This window comes from Phalangium opilio, unplaced genomic scaffold (genome assembly GCF_054372755.1).
Source record: "Phalangium opilio isolate 3A_F unplaced genomic scaffold, DU_Popi_V2 ptg000094l_1, whole genome shotgun sequence".
Lineage (NCBI taxonomy): Eukaryota > Metazoa > Arthropoda > Arachnida > Opiliones > Phalangiidae > Phalangium > Phalangium opilio.
Genome location: NW_028324199.1, coordinates 811775 through 832385, shown reverse-complemented (window position 1 = coordinate 832385; position 20611 = coordinate 811775). Strand labels below are relative to the sequence as shown.

At 38.2% G+C, this 20611-nt stretch overlaps 15 non-coding genes across 15 annotated transcripts; all 15 read right to left on the bottom strand.

Moving 5' to 3' along the window:
- Positions 1–55: 55 nt before the first annotated feature.
- TRNAE-CUC (transfer RNA glutamic acid (anticodon CUC)) lies at positions 56–127 on the bottom strand. Its single transcript has one exon. It is a non-coding gene; the product is annotated as a tRNA-Glu (tRNA).
- Positions 128–481: 354 nt separating this feature from the next.
- Positions 482–553, bottom strand: TRNAE-CUC (transfer RNA glutamic acid (anticodon CUC)). The gene has a single exon. It is a non-coding gene; the product is annotated as a tRNA-Glu (tRNA).
- A 653-nt stretch (positions 554–1206) lies between these two features.
- On the bottom strand, positions 1207–1278 carry TRNAE-CUC (transfer RNA glutamic acid (anticodon CUC)). Its single transcript has one exon. It is a non-coding gene; the product is annotated as a tRNA-Glu (tRNA).
- Positions 1279–2235: 957 nt separating this feature from the next.
- TRNAE-UUC (transfer RNA glutamic acid (anticodon UUC)) lies at positions 2236–2307 on the bottom strand. The gene has a single exon. It is a non-coding gene; the product is annotated as a tRNA-Glu (tRNA).
- Positions 2308–2386: 79 nt separating this feature from the next.
- Positions 2387–2458, bottom strand: TRNAE-CUC (transfer RNA glutamic acid (anticodon CUC)). Its single transcript has one exon. It is a non-coding gene; the product is annotated as a tRNA-Glu (tRNA).
- Positions 2459–2537: 79 nt separating this feature from the next.
- TRNAE-CUC (transfer RNA glutamic acid (anticodon CUC)) lies at positions 2538–2609 on the bottom strand. The gene has a single exon. It is a non-coding gene; the product is annotated as a tRNA-Glu (tRNA).
- Positions 2610–2688: 79 nt separating this feature from the next.
- On the bottom strand, positions 2689–2760 carry TRNAE-CUC (transfer RNA glutamic acid (anticodon CUC)). The gene has a single exon. It is a non-coding gene; the product is annotated as a tRNA-Glu (tRNA).
- A 79-nt stretch (positions 2761–2839) lies between these two features.
- Positions 2840–2911, bottom strand: TRNAE-CUC (transfer RNA glutamic acid (anticodon CUC)). The gene has a single exon. It is a non-coding gene; the product is annotated as a tRNA-Glu (tRNA).
- A 79-nt stretch (positions 2912–2990) lies between these two features.
- TRNAE-CUC (transfer RNA glutamic acid (anticodon CUC)) lies at positions 2991–3062 on the bottom strand. Its single transcript has one exon. It is a non-coding gene; the product is annotated as a tRNA-Glu (tRNA).
- A 79-nt stretch (positions 3063–3141) lies between these two features.
- On the bottom strand, positions 3142–3213 carry TRNAE-CUC (transfer RNA glutamic acid (anticodon CUC)). The gene has a single exon. It is a non-coding gene; the product is annotated as a tRNA-Glu (tRNA).
- A 230-nt stretch (positions 3214–3443) lies between these two features.
- On the bottom strand, positions 3444–3515 carry TRNAE-CUC (transfer RNA glutamic acid (anticodon CUC)). Its single transcript has one exon. It is a non-coding gene; the product is annotated as a tRNA-Glu (tRNA).
- Positions 3516–4195: 680 nt separating this feature from the next.
- TRNAE-UUC (transfer RNA glutamic acid (anticodon UUC)) lies at positions 4196–4267 on the bottom strand. The gene has a single exon. It is a non-coding gene; the product is annotated as a tRNA-Glu (tRNA).
- Positions 4268–4346: 79 nt separating this feature from the next.
- TRNAE-UUC (transfer RNA glutamic acid (anticodon UUC)) lies at positions 4347–4418 on the bottom strand. Its single transcript has one exon. It is a non-coding gene; the product is annotated as a tRNA-Glu (tRNA).
- Positions 4419–4496: 78 nt separating this feature from the next.
- On the bottom strand, positions 4497–4568 carry TRNAE-UUC (transfer RNA glutamic acid (anticodon UUC)). The gene has a single exon. It is a non-coding gene; the product is annotated as a tRNA-Glu (tRNA).
- A 1130-nt stretch (positions 4569–5698) lies between these two features.
- Positions 5699–5770, bottom strand: TRNAE-CUC (transfer RNA glutamic acid (anticodon CUC)). The gene has a single exon. It is a non-coding gene; the product is annotated as a tRNA-Glu (tRNA).
- Between the last annotated feature and the right edge of the window lie 14841 nt (positions 5771–20611).

The following is a 20611-nucleotide window of genomic DNA, read 5'->3' as shown; positions in this document are numbered from 1 at the left end:
ATTCATAAACCTATATCCTTAATTCTATTCTTGAAAAGCGGTACAAAAGCACTCGCCCCGATACCGGGAATCGAACCCGGGCCTTCTGGGTGAGAGCCAGATATCCTAGCCACTAGACCATATCGGACTGGTTGGAACAACCCTAAATATTATTCCTATAAATGTGTCTTTAAGTTTATTCTTCAAAAGCGGTACTGATGCACTCGCTCTGATACCGGGAATCGAACCCGGGCCTTCTGGGTGAAAACCAGATATCCTAGCCACTAGACCATATCGTACTTGCTCAACCAAGTCTTAATTCTATTCTTGAAAAGCGGTACAAAAGCACTCACCCCGATACCGGGAATCGAACCCGTGCTTTTGGGTGAGAGCAGGGTATCCTAGCCACTAGACCATATCGGACTGGTTGGAACAACCCTAAATATTATTCCTATAAGTGTGTCTTCAAGTTTATTCTTTAAAAGCGGTACAAAAGAACTCGCTCCGATACCGGGAATCGAACCCGGGCCTTCTGGGTGAGAGCCAGATATCCTAGCCACTAGACCATATCGGACTGGTTAGAACAACCCTAAACATTATTCCTATAAATGTGTCTTTAAGTTTATTCTTTAAAACTTGTGCAAACGCACTGTCTCCGATACCGGGAATCGAACCCGTGCTTTTGGATGAGAGCAAGTTATTCTAGCCACTAGACCATATCGTACTTGCTCAACCAAGTCTTAATTCTATTCTTGAAAAGCGGTACAAAAGCACTCACCCCGATACCGGGTATCGAACCCGGGCCTTCTGGGTGAAAGCCAGATATCCTAGCCACTAGACCATGTCGGACTGGTTGGAACAACCCTAAATATTATTCCTATAAATGTGTCTTTAAGTTTATTCTTTAAAACTTGTGCAAACGCACTGTCTCCGATACCGGGAATCGAACCCGTGCTTTTGGGTGAGAGCAGGGTATCCTAGCCACTAGACCATATCGGACTGGTTGGAACAACCCTAAATATTATTCCTATAAATGTGTCTTTAAATTCATTCTTCAAAAGCGGTACAAAGCACTCACTCCGATACCGGGAATCGAACCCGGGCCGTCTGGGTGAAAGTCAGATATCCTAGCCACTAGACCATATCGTACTTGCTCATCCAAGTCTTAATTCTATTCATAAACCTATATCCTTAATTCTATTCTTGAAAAGCGGTACAAAGCACTCGCCCCGATACCGGGAATCGAACCCGGGCCTTCTGGGTGAGAGCCAGATATCCTAGCCACTAGAACATATCGGACTGGTTGGAACAACCCTAAATATTATTCCTATAAATGTGTCTTTAAGTTTATTCTTCAAAAGCGGTACTGATGCACTCGCTCTGATACCGTGAATCGAACCCGGGCCTTCTTGGTGAAAGCCAGATATCCTAGCCACTAGACCATATCGGACTAGTTGAAACATCCCTAAATATTATTCCTATAAATGTGTCTTTAAGTTTATTCTTCAAAAGCGGTACTGATGCACTCGCTCTGATACCGTGAATCGAACCCGGGCCTTCTGGGTGAAAGCCAGATATCCTAGCCACTAGACCATATCGGACTGGTTGGAACAACCCTAAATATTATTCCAATAAATGTGTCTTTAAATTCATTCTTCACAAGCGGTACAAAGCACTCGCTCCGATACCGGGAATCGAACCCGGGCCTTCTGGGTGAAAGTCAGGTATCCTAGCCACTAGACCATATCGGACTGGTTGGAACAACCCTAAATATTATTCCAATAAATGTGTCTTTAAATTCATTCTTCAAAAGCGGTACAAAGCACTCGCTCCGATACCGGGAATCGAACCCGGGCCTTCTGGGTGAAAGTCAGGTATCCTAGCCACTAGACCATATCGTACTTGTTCAACCGAGTCTTCATTCTATTCTTGAAAAGCGGTAAAAAAGCACTCGCCCCGATACCGGGAATCGAACCCGGGCCTTCTGGGTGAGAGCCAGATATCCTAGCCACTAACCCATATCGGACTGGTTGGAACAACCCTAGATATTATTCCTATAAATGTGTCTTTAAGTTCATTCTTCAAAAGCGGTACAAAAGCACTCGGTCCGATACCGGAAATCGAACCCTGGCCTTCTGGGTGAAAGCCAGATATCCTAGCCACTAGACCATATCGGACTTGCTTAACCAAGTCTTAATTCTGTTCATAAACCTATATCCTTAAGTTTATTCTTGAAAAGCGGTACAAAAGCACTCGCTCCGATACCGGGAATCGAACCCTGGCCTTCTGGGTGAAAGCCAGATATCCTAGCCACTAGACCATATCGGACTTGCTTAACCAAGTCTTAATTCTGTTCATAAACCTATATCCTTAAGTTTATTCTTGAAATGCGGTACAAAAGCACTCGCTCCGATACCGGGAATCGAACCCAGGCCTTCTGGGTGAGAGCCAGATATCCTACCCACTAGACCATATCGGAGTTGCTTAACCAACTCTTAATTCTATTCATAAACCTATATCCTTAAGTTTATTCTTGAAATGCGGTACAAAAGCACTCGCTCCGATACCGGGAATCGAACCCGGGCCTTCTGGGTGAGAGCCAGATATCCTAGCCACTAGACCATATCGGACTTGCTTAACCAACTCTTAATTCTTTTCATAAACCTATATCCTAAAGTCTATTCTTGAAATGCGGTACAAAAGCACTCGCTCCGATACCGGGAATCGAACCCGGGCCTTCTGGGTGAGAGCCAGATATCCTAGCCACTAGACCATATCGGACTCGCTTAACCAACTCTTAATTCTTTTCATAAACCTATATCCTAAAGTCTATTCTTGAAATGCGGAACAAAAACACTCGCTCCGATACCGGGAATCGAACCCGGGCCTTCTGGGTGAGAGCCAGATATCTTAGCCACTAGACCATAACGGACTTGCTTAACCAACTCTTAATTCTTTTCATAAACCTATATCCTAAAGTATATTCTTGAAATGCGGTACAAAAGCACTCGCTCCGATACCGGGAATCGAACCCGGGCCTTCTGGGTGAGAGCCAGATATCCTATCCACTAGACCATATCGGACTTGCTTAACCAATTCTTAATTCTATTCATAAACCTATATCCTTAAGTTTATTCTTGAAATGCGGTACAAAAGCACTCGCTCCGATACCGGGAATCGAACCCGGGCCTTCTGGGTGAGAGCCAGATATCCTAGCCACTAGACCACATCGGACTTGCTTAACCAAGTCTTAATTCTATTCATAAACCTATATCTTTAAGTCTATTCTTGAAAAGCGGTACAAAAGCACTCGCTCCGATACCGGGAATTGAACTTGAGCCTTCTGGGTGAGAGCCAGATATCCTATCCACTAGACCATATCGGCCTTGCTTAACCAAGTCTTAATTCTTTTCATAAACCTATATCTTAAAGTCTATTCTTGAAATGCGGTACAAAAGCACTCGCTCCGATACCGGGAATCGAACCCGGGCCTTCTGGGTGAGAGCCAGATATCCTAGCCACTAGACCATATCCGACTTGCTTAGCCAACTCTTAATTCTATTCATAACCTACATCCTTAAGTCTATTCTTGAAATGCGGTACAAAAGCACTCGCTCCGATACCGGGAATCGAACCCGGGCCTTCTGGGTGAGGGCCACATATCCTAGCCACTAGAACATATCGGACTGGTTGGAACAACCCTAAATATTATTCCTATAAATGTGTCTTTATGTTCATTCTTCAAAACCGGTACAAAAGCACTCGGTCCGATACCGGGAATCGAACACGTGCCTTCTGGGCGAAAGCCAGATATCCTAGCCACTAGTCCATATCGGACTTGCTTAACCAAGTCTTAATTCTATTCATAAACCTATATCCTTAAGTCTATTCTTGAAAAGCGGTACAAAAGCACTCGCTCCTATACCGGGAATCGTACTCTCGCCTTCTGGGTGAGAGCCAGATATCCTAGCCACTAGACCATATCGGACTGGTTGAACAAACCCTTAATATTATTCCTATAAATGTGTCTTTAAGTTTATTCTTTAAAACTTGTGCAAACGCACTGTCTCCGATACCGGGAATTGAACCCGTGCTTTTGGGTGAGAGCAAGTTATCCTAGCCACTAGACCATATCGGACTGGTTGAACAAACTCTAAATATTATTCCTATCAATGTGTCTTTAAGTTTATTCTTCAAAAGCGGTACAAAGCACTCGCTCCGATACCGGGAATCGAACCCGTGCCTTCTGGGTGAAAGCCAGATATCCTAGCCACTAGACCATATCGGACTGGTTGGCACAAGCCTAAATATTATTCCTATAAATGTGTCTATAAATTCATTCTTCAAAAGCGGTACAAAAGCACTCGCTCCGATACCAGGAATCGAACCCGGGCCTTCTGGGTGAAAGCCAGATATCCTAACCACTAGACCATATCGGACTGGTTGGCACAACCCTAAATATTATTCCTATAAATGTGTCTTTAAATTCATTCTTCAAAAGCGGTACAAAGCACTCGCTCCGATACCGGGAATCGAACCCGGGCCTTCTGGGTGAAAGTCAGGTATCCTAACCACTAGACCATATCGGACTGGTTGGAACAACCCTAGATATTATTCCTATAAATGTGTCTTTAATCTCATTCTTCAAAAGCGGTACAAAAGCACTCGGTCTGAAACCGGGAATCGAACACGTGCCTTCTGGGTGAAAGCCTGATATCCTAGCCACTAGTCCATATCGGACTTGCTTAAGCAAGTCTTAATTCTATTCATAAACCTATATCCCTAAGTCTATTCTTCAAAAGCGGTACAAATCACTCGCTACGTTACCGGGAATCGAACCCGTGCTTTTGGGTGAGAGCAGGGTATCCTAGCCACTAGACCATGTCTTACTGGTTGGAACAACCCTAAATATTATTCCTATAAATGTGTCTTTAAGTTTATTCTTTAAAACTTGTGCAAACGCACTGTCTCCGATACCGGGAATTGAACCCGTGCTTTTGGGTGAGAGCAAGTTATCCTAGCCACTAGACCATATCGGACTGGTTGAACAAACTCTAAATATTATTCCTATCAATGTGTTTTTAAGTTTATTCTTCAAAAGCGGTACAAAGCACTCGCTCCGATACCGGGAATCGAACCCGTGCCTTCTGGGTGAAAGCCAGATATCCTAGCCACAAGACCATATCGGACTGGTTGGCACAACCCTAAATATTATTCCTATAAATGTGTCTTTAAATTCATTCTTCAAAAGCGGTACAAAGCACTCGCTCCGATACCGGGAATCGAACCCGGGCCGTCTGGGTGAAAGTCAGGTATCCTAACCACTAGACCATATCGGACTGGTTGGAACAACCCTAGATATTATTCCTATAAATGTGTCTTTAAGTTCATTCTTCAAAAGCGGTACAAAAGCACTCGGTCCGAAACCGGGAATCGAACACGTGCCTTCTGGGTGAAAGCCTGATATCCTAGCCACTAGTCCATATCGGACTTGCTTAAGCAAGTCTTAATTCTATTCATAAACCTATATCCCTAAGTCTATTCTTGAAAAGTGGTACAAAAGCACTCGCTCCGATACCGGGAATCGTACTCTCGCCTTCTGGGTGAGAGCCAGATATCCTAGCCACTAGACCATATCCGACTTGCTTAGCCAACTCTTAATTCTATTCATAACCTACATCCTTAAGTTTATTCTTGAAATGCGGTACAAAAGCACTCGCTCCGATACCGGGAATGGAACCCGGGCCTTCTGGGTGAGAGCCAGATATTCTATCCACTAGACCATATCGGACTTGCTTAACCAACTCTTAATTCTATTCATAAACCTATATCCTTAAGTTTATTCTTGAAATGCGGTACAAAAGCACTCGCTCCGATACCGGGAATCGAACCCGGGCCTTCTGGGTGAGAGCTAGATATCCTAGCCACTAGAACATATCGGCCTTGCTTTTCTTGTTTCTAGACTCTTAAGTATAAAATTTTCCAAATGTAAATATATGTATTTAATTGTTATCCCTAAAATTCACGAAAAAAATGGAACCAAGATGATTTACTCAACTAAAGGTTCACCTTCTATTCCATGTTAACGATTTCCATGCAAAAACTATGAGATAGGCTTCTAGCTTTATTCCCACGATTGGTAACCATAGGCTCATAGCAGGCACAATTTTTCATACCGAACTCGAAGCGAGTTCTGGGCGGTTGACTGTCGCTTTTAACCATCATTGCCACTTTAACAAAACATGGCTTCGCCGCCAGATTCTCGCAGTGAAATGTTGCACCAACTATTAGGGCAAATTTTAGCCAATTTAGAAGTGCCGCAAGAAGGTTTTCTTAATAACTCCGTCCCATCACAGTCTCCGAACTTAAGCCGAGGAATTTTAAGTTCAAATTCGCTTCCGCAAGCAAACAGGAATGCTGCTAATCCAGTTTCATATCTACAAGGCTCCGCTCACAACCTTTTCTCGCCTGTGGCTCAATTCCAGGGACGTATTCGGTATGAACAACCAATACGTTTTCAAGACAGTGCGACGATTGGTGTTTCATCTGGACGCAGCGCGTCCATTTCAAGCGCAGATGCTTTATCTGCAACAAGCGCTTCAACTGGATGTAGCGCCTCCTTGTCACGCGCAAGTTCTTCATCAGAAAATAGTTCTTTTGTGTCATGTGAGAACTCTAGAGCTACAACGTCAAGCCCACAAAATTCGTTAGGACATCGTGGATCTAGTTTAACTATGCCGAGTAATCGTTCTACACAAAGTTCGCAAAGAACGTCTGGAGCTGTAGAGAGAGAAATGAGAAATATTTTCAGAGGGAAAAGACCTCGACAAGTATCTTCAGGAAAAAATAAAAAGTAAGTTTAATTAATGACTTTTTATCTAGTTGCAAAATTCTTTATTCAAAACAATCCTATAATTAAAGCATGAGTTATAAAAAGTTCTATAATTAAAGCAGGAGTTATAAACATTCTATAATTAAAGCATGAGTTTTAACATTCTATAATTAAAGCAGTAGTCACATGAGTTATGAATATTCTATAATTAAAGCAGTAATCACATGAGTTATGAATATTCTATAATTAAAGCAGTAGTCACATGAGTTATGAATATTCTATAATTAAAGCAGTAGTCACATGAGTTATGAATATTCTATAATTAAAGCAGCAATCACATGAGCTAAGAATATACTATAATTTAAGAAATACTCGCACAAGTTTTAAATTTGTGAGCAAAGTTATCCGTTGTTTTGCGAGACGTTAATATTCATTAACTTGCCCATGACTATAATGAGGATCACTTAGCCCGCCTTAAAGTTTCGTTGAATTTAGTTAATTATATTACGTTTCAATACCTTTCAAGCATTCGCAAACAAAGAAACCTAGAACAACGGGGTTTATAACCGATTTTTACATAAAACACGGGTTAGAAAATTTTATGATAATTAAAGCATAACTAAACCATGGATATGTGTAAATACTACTACCATTTATCATATCCATGCCTGTACGTGCTCCATAAAGGTGCGCCCTGTTTCTAAAAGGTGTATTTATAATACTGCTGAAAATAATTCTGTAAACCATAGTGAAGAGAGGGGAGAAAGGGTCGATAAAAAGTCAAGTCTTTGTACTTCTTGTAGCCTGTGTAAATGGTAAGAATCCTCCTAGTCTTAAAAATATGTATACGTGAAAATAATAACGCTGTATAGCTCCAAACGGTTATTTGGAATCACTTCTATATCTCAAGGATTTAAGGTCGATTTAAAGCCAACCTGGCAAGGGGTGCGGATTTTTTTTATGGAATTCTTTTTTGCTCATTTTTAAGCTTTAGTTTCAAAGTCAAAATTTCCCTTGATAAACTGAATTAGTACGAAAATAGTTGTAAAATCTTTCAATTTTTAAATTACATTAAGTTAAATGACATTAAAGTTATAATTCCATTCCATTCCTGTCAGTAAAAATTTGACCTAATTTTGTGTACAGTACACGTGCATTTACACCTACTCTAGTGGTTAACCGAGAAAGATTTGCAAAATGATTATTATTAAGCTAATTAAGCCAATTAATGAATTTAATAACGGCTTAATTTTTTAAATAATTGGAATTATGCAAAAATGTCTCTCCTTTCTGCTCTCTAAGAAGGCTTTGTAGTTACACCGGTTAGTGCGACACACCAGAAATAGACAAACAAATTATCTTCACACAATTAACGAGTTCCGTCTACCCAAAGTCGTGGATTAACTCACGTGAATTAATACCTAATCTATTAATATACAACCCAAACCAATTTAAGTATTACCATATGTAAAAAATAGAACCGAGATTACAACTAGGATTCTAAAATGTAGATTCAACATTTGATTAGTCAACAAAATGGGAAACAAATAACTTCTAAATCGGAAAATTACCATGTCTATTTACACGGTAATTTACGAGGGTAACTAAAATTTACGATTTTCTCGGGTAAATTAAGGAAATAGTAATTACCGTGGTAATTTACCACCCAATTATTATTCATTTCGCTTGGAAAATGGTTTAAAAGCTCCATATTTTTAACACTGGAAATTTTTCCTCTACACGCGCATGCGTACTTCTCATGAGAAAGTCATACGAGGTCGAACGGCAAGCGTGGGAAAGATTTGAAAAGGGAAATGCTATGAAAAAGTATTATAGCTAAGTTCAAGTGGTATTTTTCATTATTTAGCTTATAAACGATCAATATTTATTTTTGAATTACGGCGTAATTTACCATTTAACAAAATTACCGTAATTTTCAAACCCTAGAAAAAATCGAGGGGTCGGACGTTCGGCATTTTAGTGTACGGGATTTTCAGATTTCAAGATTTTGACAAAGATTTCAAGATTTTGCCCCAGATTTTGAGTTTCTGACTGAGATTTTAGAAATCTTGAAATGTAGTCCAAGATTTTAAGATTTCGGGATTTTCAAGGAGACTTTCGGATTTTGAAAGCGATTTCCAGATATCGAAGGAAATTTTCGGGTTTTGAACGCGATTTCCAGATATCGAAGGATATTTAGGGATTTTGTTCAGGATTTTCAGATTTTGGAGGAGATTTTCAGATTTCAAGGAGATTTTCGCATTTTTGATGAAATTTTGGGTTTTTGCAGGGGATATCAAAATTTACTATTAACTTCAAATAGATATGTCAAACGATATTTCGAGATTTTGAAATATAGGTTTAGGTTTTAGAATTTAAGTTTGTTTTAATTTACCGTAATGAATACTGGAGAAAATCCACAAAAATAGTCCAATTTGTAATACAGAACTCTTATATAGCAAAGGCGCCAAAAAGCGAGATGGAAGGAAGAGTTTTACCTCCGTGTCTTTCCCTCTTAAATAGATGCAAAACGTGTATTGTAAGTGTAGGGATTTTCAGATTTTGACATTTTAGGGTGAGATTTCGGGATTTTCAGATTTTAAGGTAGGGATTTTGGGATCTTCCGATTTTGACGTGAGATTTTGGGATTTTGAAATTTTAAGGGTAAGATTTCAGGATTTCGAGATTTTCGAGAGAGATTTTAAATAGATTTCAAACGAACTGTACGGGATTTTGACAAACGTCCGACCGCTCGGAAAAAACCTAAAATGGATATTTAAAAGTAACCCTAAAGAGGCGCGAAATAAAAATGTTTAAGGTCGAGCTAAAGGCGACTTGGGAAGGGGGAGGGGTTTTTCATATGCCTTTAGTTTCTGCTCATTTCCAAGCAAGTGTTTCAATTAAAAAATTTCAAGACTTTACAAACCAAAAGACAACATTTCAAAGATTACAACAAAATTGTGAAAAACTTTTATTTATGAAATTACATTAAGTTAAATGACATTAAATTTAAAGTTACTAATTCCAATATATCTTGTCTTTCCGTCGTTTAAATTGCATAAAATTTTGCATACACGCGCATTTACACCTACGCTAGTGGTTAATCGAGACAGTTTTGGAAAATGTCAATTATGTAACTAATTAAGCGAATAAATTAATTTAATTAGTGATTTTTTAATTGAAACACTTTCTTGGAAATGAGCAGAAACTAAAGGCATACGAAAAACCCCTCCCCCTTCCCAAGTTGGCTTTAGCTCGACCTTAAACAAGCGTGGAGTAGTTTACAAGTTTAAATATAGTTGTAGCAAACAATATAAATGGGGGAAACTAAACGTCCCCTTAAAAAAGAATTACCGAACATATATATTGTATAAAGACCGGTGATAAAAGAAAAATTGCATAGCAAATCACATCTGGGTTATTAAAACTAAGACATTGCGTTATTACGCACGGCCGTAGTTAGAAAACACTTGAATTTCTCAGGCTCATAGAGCGATTTTAGCTCAAATTTATCTGTAGTCTGATTCATTGACCAGAATTTCAATATAAAGAAAACTCCTTACAATTTCATGAACAATTCGTCAAAAAAAGGATAACGCGTTTTACTGAAACTTGAAGTATATAGTTTACAGACTAGGAGGATTCACACAACTGATAGTAGGAGGATTCATACCACTTACACGAGGAGACCTGGCTTTTGACTCCACCATTGTGTCAGGCCTCCTTGTGTAACACTTAAAGCATGGCCTCCTCGTGTAAATGGTATGAATCCTCTAACTCTGTAAACTATACTGCTGACAAAGACTTAGTATTCCTGTTGAAAATTTCACCTTTATTTCTTGCACTTTATTAATAACTAGCAGCCAAAGTACCCGCCGTTGCCAGTCGGGACATGTTTTGTTACTTTTTTTGGCCGCTATTTTAAAACGTGGTGGCAAGTTTAACCCTGCTGAAAACTGTGAAAATAGGACATAGATCTAAATCAGTATACTAAATCAGGGTTGCCACAGGTCAGGGAAAACCTATAAATGTCATTGAATTCAGGGTGACAACATTTCCTATATTTTATAATTTTTCCTGTTTTTCCGATGTCTTACTATTAGTTCGTATAATTTCGATAATTTTCCTATATTTTCCTATTTTTCGAAATTTTCGATATTTTGAGCGCTCTTACTGATGGTTTTATTATACATCACTGAAAACAATGAAGTTTGACAGACAGTGATGCCCTTTTCCATTAGCTACTAGCAACAAGCCACCATGGATTTACAATGCAAGCTAACGCTTAGTTTGTATTATAAATCCAAGCTGCCAGAATGGTGCTATATTTTAGTGAAATGACTTAGCTGCAATGTAAGGCACTTTTAAGGAAACTTAGTGCTCATTCTTACAACATAAAAAATGTTACGGGAAACAGAATAAAATAGAGTATTAATCAAATACACAGTTGTCGTCTGTTTCGGTTTCACTTAGTGATTCAGATTTTCCGATCGTGTTTTTAGTTTTAGTTTAGAATTCCACGAGGTATGCAGCTAAAGCTTTGGATGCCTATAAATATAGTTTTTTCACGAAAGTCTGTGACGTTTTCAATTTATAACATGAGCAGTGGCGTCGCTAGGCCTTTTTTGGGGGGGCTATAGCCCCCCCCCAAATTCCAAACTTAGCCCCCCCCCCAAAATAATCCGTAAACCCTACCAAAAAATTGCTGTAAGCAACCTAAAATTCTGTAGCAATATTTAAAAAATTTTCAATATCAAACAGTAAAATTTTGAAGAAAAAAACAAATGGAGACAAGTAAAATGTTTCATGTTCTTTCGAATAGTGTGGACTAAAAGCTAACCAAAACTAAAAATAAACCTAAGACGAGTGAAAATGCTTCATAATCGGTTCCGTAGTCTTTATCAATAAAAGGTTGTACATCTTTAAAATACGAATAGTTTCACGTTGACATAAATTTACGGATAGTTTTAAAGGTCTACACATTTTCCAAAGAACCCATTATGCAATTTTTAGCCACATCGTAGTATACGATAGGCTCTTAATTTGACCCGAGCCGTAGTAGCTGTAGTAGTAGTGGCCGGGGTTGTCGCTTTCGTCATCTTCAGATTTTAGCTTAAATGGAACTCGATAGTACCTCAACCCACCAATAGTGGTAGCTGAGCTCAGTTAGAGATTTTATTTTAATTAAAAAATTTTCACACCGCACCCGGGAATTGAACGCGGCTGGCTGGCGCAGCAGTAAGACACGCTACCACTGTGGGGTCGGACACTTCTTATTTTTGGTTTAGGGTCTTTGAATTTTTTTTCGTTTTATGTGCTAATTAAATAGATAACGATGTGGCTACTATTAAGTCCCAGCCCTTGGGCCATCTTGTTTATATTAAGTTCTTAAATAACTTTAAAATAGTTTGCCCAGATTTAGCCCCCCCCCCAAATTTCAAACCCTAGCGACGCTACTGAACATGAGTTTAGAAGTTATGTTCCATAAGTATGCCACTTCCTATACTTCGAAATGCTACAGACATAATGAGATCTAGTTCGAGAACGTCGCGAGAATTGACTACACGCTGTTTTGTAGTCCATCTAACTATTTAGTCTGTACTAAACCTTTGACAGCACCTCACCAGGCGTTGCTTTATGAGAATCTATGATCTACTACACTTCATGACAAGGTCTCAGTAACCTGTGACAAACTTATGGAACATATCTTATGAACTTATGGTTGTGATTAAACCAATCAAGACTTTGCTGTGGACGCCCTATGAATTTCAAATTGGGCCAAAAAGGTCAGTGAAAATCGGGGAATTTTTAGAATTTCAACAAAGTTAGGGAAATGTCAGGGAATTTGTGGCTAAAATATATGCTGTTCAAGCATCCAGCTGGATGACATTTTAACCGAACTCGTGGAGCTCGCCCCGCAATGTTTTACGTTACATATTCAGAAAATGCGATAAGAACGCTATTGTTTTGTTATATTTAGAACAATGACAATTGGATATATATATATATATGGTTACCCCTTCGATATATATATATATATATATATATATCGAAGGGGTAACCATTAGCGTTTTCAACGTACACCTTACTAAATAATACACGATACTACGAATATACTTCCAGATATTACACAATAATTCCTCATACTACGAATTCACTTCTAAATATTACGCGATATTTCCAAATATTACGGAAAAATTCAAAATATTACTGGATATTCTCCCAACTTCAAATATTACACTATACTACGAATATACTTACTTTTTCAATCCGTTATTTCCAATAATACACCAGCTCTGAAGACTGAAGGTACTCAAAAACGCAATTCAACGCGTTATAGTTCTCTAGATAATTCTAAACCACGCGTTATTACAATTTACTTTAAAAGTTCAAATAACTCATGTCATATTCATTACCAGATATGTGAAATTATCGTACTTTTTATAAACGGTAATTTACCGATAAATTACCGATTGAAATTTTGGGAAAACAAAAGCTACCACTCAATTGGTAATTTTTGGTAATTTATATTTTCCCGTGCTCCGTTACTTTAAACAACGTTTAATTGTGAGCACTATCTTGGCTGCTTTACACGTATTTGCGGCATTTGCTACCAAAGCGACAGCAGTGGCCTATCTAATATGATCTCTAACTAAAGATTTATTAAAAGACTAATTTCTAGCGCAACTTTGTAAGGGTATGTTATCGATTGGGCGTGCTATCAAAACAGCATTGTCCAAAACGGCTTTTTCATAAACGCGTTTGCCATTATAGCCATTTCTCGTTTTAGCGCATTTTGATTACAGCGTTTATATCTTGAGCGTACGAAAGTACGCCTTTTCCAAAATATTGTTGTTTATCTTCATTAACTTCCCAAAATAATATGCCTTTTCCAAAAAATTATATTTTATATTTACTTCCGATATAACATTACTCCTTTTTGCTGCTTTTTTTGCATAATATTGTTCTTTGTCCTATATACTTAATATAATAGTTATTTCCCTCCCTATCAATCACAGTTTGGGCGGAAACAGCAACCGCTGTTTTGGGAAATAGCGCTGTATTGAGAAACGCGGAAAAAGCAACCGCGGTTTTGCTGGTATGCGGTTTTGCAAACCGCTGTTTTAAGCTAGATTCCCACTCGACGGAAAACACGACGAAAACCCGGCAGAAAGGGGCTCGACCGAAAAATCTTTACGCCGAGCCGGACGGAATTACTGTTCGACCGGGCATAAGTTGTGTTCTATTTTTTCGGTCGTGTTCGGCGTTACGCCGGTGTCTCGGCCAATGAAATTATCATACTGACTACGTTATAAATTTCAAGAGCGCACGTATACGCGAGATAAATTGATAGCCGCCATTTTTTTGTGGTTGAGCAAGGCTTATCGGAAACATACCACCAAGAAAGAAAAATGAAACTTATGGAAGTAAAAAGAGGTTAGAAAAAATAAGGAAGATTAAATAAGGAAGATTTTATTGAGGAGGTTAGAAATTATCCCTTCTTGTACTATGATCTAAGCGACAAGGGGACAAATATATCAATTCAGAGTGCGAAATAGATGTTGTGGAAACCATTCAAATCTTTCACGTGACCCAATAATATCTACCGCCAAACTCTAAATTCAGTCGTAGTGTGAACGGTCTACCGCCGGATTCCGGCGTAAGTTAAAATTTCTTCCGTCGGCTGCGTGATTTCCGCCGGGTTTTTTCGGTCGAGTGGGAATCTAGCTTTAGGAACCGCTTTACTCCAAAACGCTCTTTTGAAAACCGCTCAACTACCCGTGATCCCTTTGTAAGTACTGACACCGAATAGCGTCTGGTGAGTCATTTTGGAAGTAAATACAGAAATAATTGATCATTTAAGTGTAAAATGAACTTTTAATGCGTTTCAAAAATGTTTGGTAATTTACCGCCGTTATTTACCAGTAAATTGCCATTGTAAAATTGCGGTAAGATATAAAACGGTAATTAACTCGGTATTTAGTAAATTACTGGTAATATACGGACGGCAAATTACCGACTCACATCTCTATGCGTTACGCTTACTAGTTGCAATATTTCGATATTATAGTACTTCCATCTAATACGTACTATCTTGTTTAACCTTTTTTATGGCATTGTAGAATATAACTTTGTTTTTGGGTAGAAAAACTGATTGTTCGTCGATCGTGTTTTCATGGAAATTTTGGCTTTTTTCTAAGGCGCTCATGGGCTCATAATTTCAGCCAAGTTATAATTAAGAGTTATGTGAGTTGGATCGTATTTTAATAAAACCTAGTTATTAACTTAAAAACCCAACCCTTAAGCTACCCTGTTCCATATTTAGGTTTAGATTGAGGGTGTGATTAGATTAGCCGTTAATATTAACCCTGCTAAGGTTAGAGCTTGCCTAAGATTTGAATCACAAAATCTATTCAAACGATAGTATAAATTCTCGATGAACTCATGGGCGCAATGCTACTTTTTTGTCCGAAAAACTGGCAAAAACTAGTGTCATTGCTTAGTCAAGAGGACCGAAATAAATCGAGACTAAAATTACAAGCCTTTAACACGTATAGATAATAGACAGATTAAGTAAAGGGCGAAAATACGTCTGTAAGCTCAAGCTCACTTTATGTAATAGAGATATGATTTCGTATTCATATCTTTATTACGTCAAGCGAGCATAAGCTTATAGTGATATTAAATATCACAGGAATTAATGATCATGTGCGCCCGAACATAAAATTAGAAATCAAGCATCTTGCTTAAACTCTCTCTTTAAAGCATCCCTTTACCAGTATATGTGGCGTTTAAAGTGTAGGTGGAAAAGGGGTGAAACTCCCCAACAGCTTAAGCCAATAGAAAACCTTGCCTTACCACTCTCCTACTCTGTAAAGCTATATGCTCGGTATCTACCGTGAGAAAGTTCGGGGATTTAGAAAAAATCGGAGATACTCTGTTTCCCACCGTTATAATATGGGATGGAAACAAAATTCTGCGAGACTTCTCGATTTTATAAAATATTACACTAAGATTCTTAATATTCGTAACGATTCGCGAAATACATCGAATATTTATATCATACTCTTCATATTCTCAGTATACTCTTCGTATTACATGTATTACACTTAATACACCACACTTTGCAATAGTTCAATATTTCTAATATACAGTGTGGCTTCGGTATTTGTGGCCAATAGCTTCTATGGGATAGTATTATTCCACTGAAAATAGTATGTTTCCTACCATATTGTGTTGCAGGATTGATAACGTGAATAATAGATATGTAATGCAATAGACTGCTGTAATCGAAATAATGTTTAACGAATTGCCTACAGCTTAAAGGGAGGGTGAAGTAGAAAATCAAGTGATTTTTTATCGATTTTTCTACTAATTATAAGACCAGTCTGCATAGTCAAACATCCAGGAAATACTTCCGAATGATTTTAAAATTCAAATTAGGTTCAGATTTTAAGGATAATTTTAAAGAAGGTCCTCCGACCAATCGCGTAATGCCTTGCCTTTTTATTAACAAATTTCTCGTGGCACGTTCCATGTCTCGTGCCACGATTATCACGTCGCGCGCCTAATTTTATCAAATCTCGTGATAAATTTCATTCGGCATGGAACGTGCCACGAGAAATTTGTTAATAAAAAGGCAGGGCGTTACGCGATTGGTCGGAGGTCCTTATTTAAAATTATCCTTAAAATCTGAACCTAATTTAATTTGAAAATCATTCGGAAGTATTTCCTGAATGTTTTACTATGCAGACTGGTCTTAAAATTAGTAGAAGAATCGATAAAAAATCACTCGATTTTCTACTTCACCCTCCCTTTAAGCTGTAGGCAATACGTTAAACATTATTTCGATTACAGCAGTCTATTGCATTACATATTTATTATTCACGTTATCAATCCTGCAACACAATATGGTAGGAAACATACTATTTTTAGTGGAATAATACTATCCCATAGAATCTATTGGCCACAAATACCGAAGCCACCCTGTACTTCACATTACTTTTCGATATTTTTTAATACTTTAAATATTACAAAACGAAATGTACACCTACTTCACGTAGTGGCTACCCCCTCGATATATATATATATATATATATATATATATATATATATATATATATATATATATAGCGATGCTTATATAGGGACTAAACATAAAGCTAAAATCTCACTTGTCTGTAATAGGAAGATCTTTAAAGTCTTACTGGTTAAGGTTCTTGGCCCCATTCTTGAGGAACTAAACCAAACAACTTCTAAAACTTTCCGTTAGTATTCCTGATATCAACCACGAGGTTTGGTCATATTCTTTGAGGAATTGTGACCGTGCATTAAAAACATACAAACACCCAAACAAACATATCATTTTCTCAAACATCAGAAGTAAACTTGCTTCTGTAAACATGTATGAGATTAAGTATAAGAAAACGATGAAATATCCGTCACTTTTTTTGGTACGCAGCGTACTGATCAAAGTTATTTGTTAATACTTCTATCTAGCATACTATCCATGAGCTGTTTCCAGAAAGAAGTTATTCTATTGAATCATCCAGCCACCACGAAAGTACCTCATGGGGAACGCAGAGCTAAATTACAAAAGAAGGGAATGATAATTAATCTCGTGAATATAGAAAGAGATTGGTCGCAAGAAGATGTTAAAACACATTTTAGAGAATGTTTCAAGAATGTGCTGCCAGGAAACGCTGAGTAAGTTATATCTGCTAAATATTGCACTTCTGCGGTCCTGTTAATGAGTATAATAAAATAATGTTATAAAAAATAATGTTAATAAAACCTAGTTAAAGGAAGCGTTAAAATAAAAATAAAGTGATTTTATTTAATCATAAGACCTAGTAGCTGCTAAATGAAACATTAAGGCAAATAATGGGGTGGCGTAGCGGTTAGCGCTTTCGCCTCGCAGCAAGAGAATCCCGGGTTCGATCCCGGACTGTGGCACCGGGTAAAAATCTGGGAAGAAATCCTTCTGCGTAGAGTTTGCAAGTTCTCTCCCCGCTTGTTAAAGGAGTTTTCCTCCGTGGTCTAACCCGGTTTCTGCTTTCCATCAAAACTTGCAGAGGTTAACGGTAATAGTTAGTGTAGGGCGCTGTAGGTTAGCTGTGGCATAGGGGATAGCCACCACCCCTCTATGCATTGTAAAGGGACCCACCTGTAAATAAGTCGCGAGTTGACTTAGTGTGGATATCCCTTCCTAGACCAAGCTTAGATTGTTATTATCTCCTAATGATATTAAACAATGAATACTGGTTATTTTCAATTCATAATTTTAAAAGTTTGTGCCTTGTAAAGAAAAACAGCGGCTCAATTAAAAACTGCTATTTTAGATGTTCGTCTCGGATACTATCCATGGATAAAGAATGCGCGTGAGTAAATTTGTTTTCACGATATAGGATAGGCAACTCCCTATCTCGAACGACAGCTTATTCTGTATATACTCTGTTACAGCATCGGTTGTCAGCACGCGCAAAGTTAGGCCTCTATGCAATTTACCTTTGTGCGTGCTGACAAGAGACCAAAAACTTAAGGATGTTCAGTATTTAAAATATCCGCGAGTTTTTAGCTCGAGTGCACGGACCTCTAGGCCTTAGTTTCAAATACATGTAGTAGGCTATAGGAAATTTTACACGTATTTGAAACTAAGGCCTAGAGGTCCGTGCACTCGAGCTAAAAAACTCGCGGATATTTTAAATCCTGAAGATCCTTAAGTTTGGTCTCTTGACAGCACGTACAAAGCTACGTTACATAGAGACCTAGGTTTGAGCGTGCTGACAACCGATGTTGTAACAGAATAAGCTGGCGTGCGAGATAGGGAGTTGCCTATCCTGTAGAGTGAAAACAAATTTACTCACGCGCATCTATATCCATGTACTGTCTTTTCATTGGTTATTTAATTATGCTACCTACTAATGGATAGTGTTTGATAGAAATATACCACCATAACCTAACGTAACTTTACCTGGCCTAATTCAAATAGTCACACCTAACTTTGTATACCTGTCCTATTACCATTGAGGTTCTGATAGGGAAACATATTTTGTTTACCTATCCTAATACCATTGAGCTTTCAAATAACCAAACCCTACATTATGGAGCTGTCCTAATACCATTGCGGATCAAATAGGCTAACCTATCTAAGTAATATATTAATATGTATGTAAATGGTTTTTTTTACAATTTCGAGCTTTAATTGAACAGCGGAAGCTTTCTTTCACCTCCTAACCTGGGAGCTGTTGGTGGAAATCTTACAGGAGATGTGATCTGTGTAATATGGAAGAATAAAAGTACTATATATTTGAGACCGAATATGCAAATAAAGATAAATTCTCCACGAGAAAAACTATTATTAGATGACGAAGAAGATGGATATAAAAGCATTCGCAGCATAGTTTCTGAAGACCTAGGCCAGGTTGATTCGCATTCTCAGGAAGTGCCAAACTCGTTGGACATGGATTTCAAAACGGAGGACGATTGCGTTATCAAGAAGCCGAAAGTACAATATTACGAAGACCTGACGAAAGGTTTCTCAGATGACGAAAGGTTTCTCAGATGAAGAAGCGCATAATGATTCTGATTCAAATCATTCCGACATTTTCCTCTAGGATAAAAAACAGACAGAGTCATTAGAGATCACAATTATCACAAAGAAGTGGAGCAACTGAGCTTAGATGATGTAATTTGCCTAATCCAGTCTAAAATCGACATTAGCCAAACTACGGTAATTAACGTTAGAAGAAGGAGTGTTTTGGATGGTGCCTTGAGAGCTTTGAGACGAGAAAATTTTAAACCCGAAGCCAAAATATCTGTTCGTTTTGTCGATAAATTTCAAATTTCGGAAGGAGCTGTTGATGCTGGAGGTCCAAAACGAGTTTTTTTTTCCTCTTGCTAAAGCAGTTGGCCAATTCCTCAGTTTTTATTGGTCCAGAACATGAAAAGAGGATAAATCTCGACGCATCAGCCAAAAGAAGTAACATGTATTATTTTGCGGGAGTTATCGCAAGTCTCGCCGTTGCGCATGTCGGAATAGGATTAAGATGCTTGGCTTTCAGCACGTTTCAATCCATCACACTTGAAAGCCGCTTTCTGAAACCTACGGTAGAGGACATAATGGATTATGACGTCAAAGAACTGGTATTAAAATTGAAAAATAGGCAAACTTTGGAAGAAGTTCTTGAGAAAACTGAGAAGTTAGATAATCTTAGATTTTTAGCAGGAAGCACTAAGCATATCACAAAAGTTGAAGATAAAAACCAAATTGTAGAAGATATTATTTATTTCTACGTAATAACGAGATGCAGTGAGGTCCGTAATCAGTTCATTGAAGGCTTGAAAACTCTGGATGTTTATAATTTTCTGGTTGAAAACCCTGATGCTGGAAAAAAGTTAATGTGTTTTGAAGACGTCCCCCTTACCGCCGGGACATTCATTGCTCTTTTCAGAGATATTGAATATTCAGAAAAATATTCAAACAAGTACGAAAATGAAACTAGAGCTGTGGAATATTTCAATGAGTTCCTTACCGAATGCGAAGATGGAATAGCCGACATGTCTTTGGGCAGAATTCTGCAGTTTGTTTCTGGTTTTGACTTCGTACCTCCGTTGGGGTTTGATTTCCCCCCTTCCATTAAATTCATCCACCCCGAAGCGCATGCCACCAAAGACATGAAATGCCTGCCTTTGGCTTGCACTTGTTCCTTAATATTATATCTTCATACGGGATGTGACACCTACGAAAAGTTCAAAGACGATTTCATTTACGGAATAACTAACACCCAGGGTTTTGGA